Below are 3,522 nucleotides of genomic sequence, written 5' to 3'. Positions count from 1 at the left end.
CACAAAGTGAATTCTAGTTCAGTGAGAGCCACACAGGGAGACTGTCCTAAAACAAAAGGCTGGAGGGGATGCATTAGAAAGGTCAAAAGCAAAGGCCTTGGGTTTTCACACCTATTAGGTGGTGACGGTTCGAGCCTCACTTTGGGGTCTAGTGTTAACTGTAGCCCAACCCCACCTCCCCTCCACTGTTGCTCCTCTCCTCTCTCCCCTCTGCTGTCGTCTGGTTCCTTCTCTACCCCTTCCTCTTCCCCTTCTCCTCCCGATCTCTTGCTTCCGTCTACCCTGCATCTCCCTAACGTGTCTACAGTGACAGGTGGCAAAACTGGTCTGCTGAGGACACAGGTAGGCCTGCTGCTATCCAGCCTGTATGGACATGTCCCCGTTCCGAGGGCTGTGCCCTGCCAGAGACGTGTCTCCACCTAAGGAGTCCCTGGACATATTCAGCTATGTGCCCTGACGGTGCCCTGCTCCCTGGGAGGGGACAGAAAGCCAGCCAAGGTGCTAACCCGAGGCAGCTCCTCCTGTGGCTGATGCCAGTGCCAAGCTATGCCTATGGTTGTGTGGTGACTGCAGTGATGCCTGGAATTGGATGCTAGTCTGGGCTGGAGACCATCTGGCTATGCCCTCTGGCTTCCACAGAAGACAGCGCTCTGGGATGTTGGGGCAGTGGAAGCCAGCCTGAGCGGGGAGCTGACCATGGCCTTCAGCCCCAGTTCCAAGCTACTCAGGTGGGTGATGGTGGCAGGAGACGGGCAAAGGGGGACATCCCACAAACCCCTGTGCAGGCCGCTATGGCTTGCTTCCTAGCCCTCCTGCCAGCCTTTTTTCCGTGATCAGCTCTCACAGTGACAGATGGTGCCCTGAAGCCAAGCCCTGGACTAGAGCCCAGGGGGACCATGTCAGCTGTGACAGGGCTCCCCTTTCATCCTCCCGCCTAGGGCTGGGGCAGCCCCAGCTCTTCACCTGGCTCAACAGGGCTTAACAGGCCTGGGGCTGAGCTGCAGAAAGCCACATGGCAGAGTGGCAGTGACCCTTTGGAAACAGAGACCTGGCTGAGAGAAGAGATGACAAGACTCTGTGCTGAGCAGGAGAACACAGAGCAGCCATACTGGACTCTCTTCCAGCCAGGGGCATAGATGGCAGACTGGCCTCCAGTCCCTGGGAACAGATGAAGGGCACTTGCACGTCCTGGGTGGGCTCAGAGCCAGTCTGGATGGCCAGAAGGCCTCTGTTGGGAGCACCCTTGGTTCTAGATACCATTCCTACTACTTCCCCACAGCCTCCAGCAAGCCAAGGTCCTTAATCTGGGCTAGCCAGGCGGGGGGGGGGGGGGGGCAGGGACACATGGCACAACTTGCACGGTGTTGGGTGGAGTGATGTCACTCAAAATTCTCCAAAGGCTTTCCATCTGGAGTCAACACCACCCGGCCAGCTGCTCCCAGTGCGGTCCCTCCCCAGCTCTGGGCTGGATCGAGTGTCTGTCCCTCTGGAAGCCAAGCCCGGGACAGGCTTAAGAAGAACAGATTCAAAGACAGCTTTTCTCACAGACAAGCTTAAGGCAGAGGACTGCCGGGGGGCAAGACGGCACTTGTGGGGTGAAGGATAGAGAAACATTGAAGTCACCACACACACACACACACACACACACACACACACACACACACACACACACACTTTCATTCCCCACACTGTCCTCTATGTGCTGTGACTTCTGTGTCTGTATGCTTTGCTCTTCGTGAATGTCCTCTGTCCACCTGGTAAATTCCATTCAGCCTTCAAGAGGCCTGATGTCCCTGACACTGGCCTCACGTTCTGCCTCTGTCCTCATGAACAGATCCATGCACAGGCACGGAGTGCCCACTGCTGTGTTAGCAGATGGCCTCACAGCCACCTGGCTGTCAACCCTGCCAGCCAGCAGGGCCTCAAGGGCAGCCGAGGTGGTCCAGCCAAGCTCGGGAATGACTTGTCTTCCACCACCAGGGCCTGTCCTCAGGGCTTACAGACAGGTATGAGTATATCAGGCTCACCCTGGTGACGTGTTTGTCCTTGCTGAGGGTACATTTGGGGCACTAGCAAATAGTTACTGAGGGAATGCATTTATATAGGCCTTTATTTGACTGGGGATATAGCTCCTGAGTAGAGTTCTGCTCAGCATGCACAGATCCCTAGGTTTTTGATCCCTAGGAAAGCATAAAACTAGGCCTCACTTGGGAGGTGGGATGTGAAGCAGGAGAATCAGAACTTCAAGGTCACCCTTGGGTATATAGCTAGTTCAAGACCAGCCTGTGCTACAAGAGACTCCATGTTAAAAATAAATATATTAATTTTGAAAAGACATTTATCATAGTCTCTCTACAACTCTCAATCCTTGGAACATGGGGACCTCTCCTTGACGTCTTGGAATCATTTAGTTATGCAGGGAGAAATAAAAAATATTAAAAATAAAAAAAATCAAATTGTTCTTGTGAAATCAAAAGTACTGAAATAATTCCCGCACCCAGGAAGCCAACGAAGAAAGCAAGACCTGGGGACTCTGGGCTCTCTGCCCTTACATCTGCACAATGTCAGGCAAGGTGCTCAATCAATCAGAGCTGAAATTTATACTTCAGTTCCATAAGAAGGAAGAGCTATGGCAAAAAGTTCATTGTTGCAAAAAACTTAAACAAAAAACAAAAACAAAACAACAAAACAAAAACCAATGAGATGACAGGAGACAAAGTGATTTCCAAGAAAATGTAGCACAGCAGCAGGCTGGGGGTTGTTCTGCCCGGGTCCAGAAGCCCTGTTGGTGGAAAGAGCCTGGAGGATTCTGTGAGCTCGTCACCTGTGAGAAGTGGGGCGTCCAGCCATGCGGGGTGAACGAATGTTGTGGAAAGGCTGTTTTGAAGAGTTCTGTTGCATAACTTTTCTTGGGGAGACATGAACTCATGCCTGTTCACCCCAAATAGGTGGTCAATGAGAGACCAGTGAGATGGTTCAGTGGGTAAAGGCACTGGCTGCCTAGTCTGATGACCTGAGTTCAATCCCCAGGACCCACAGAGTGGAAGACTAGAACTGAGTTGTCCTGTGAGTTGTCCTTCGACCTCTACAGGAGTGCCATGGCATGTATCCCCCCTCCCACATACGTGCACACATGTGTGCAAGTATGCACACTCACGTACACATACAGGCAAATAAATGTATAAAGAATAAAACAAAATTCCAGCTTGGAGACAATGACTTAATTGTGCTTACCTAACTTACAGGAACATGGATGACTCAAAAATCAGCATCACCAAAGCTCCCCAACACGGGGGAGGGGCAGCCTCTGGGGAGCTGCTTGGAGGGAACCCCCTTCAGCTACAGTCCCATCTGGTCCACTCTATAGCACCACCATGTGCGCTGGGGAGGGGAGTACACAAAGCCAAGGCCAAGCATCGTACATCTAAGAAATTAAACATCGCCATAGCCAACATTCTTCTTGAAGTTCTCTCTCTCTCTCTCTCTCTCTCTCTCTCTCTCTCTCTCTCTCTCTCTCTCTCT

The 3,522-nt window shown here is 52.0% G+C and overlaps 1 pseudogene; it reads left to right on the top strand.

Moving 5' to 3' along the window:
• Nucleotides 1-373: 373 nt before the first annotated feature.
• The window catches only part of LOC101989703, a 58,782-nt pseudogene continuing 55,633 nt past the window's right edge, over nt 374-3,522 (top strand).

This window comes from Microtus ochrogaster (assembly GCF_000317375.1).
Source record: "Microtus ochrogaster isolate Prairie Vole_2 chromosome 14 unlocalized genomic scaffold, MicOch1.0 chr14_random_3, whole genome shotgun sequence".
Lineage (NCBI taxonomy): Eukaryota > Metazoa > Chordata > Mammalia > Rodentia > Cricetidae > Microtus > Microtus ochrogaster.
The sequence above is the reverse complement of the archived record's forward strand: the minus strand, read 5'-3'. Positions and strand labels throughout refer to the sequence as shown.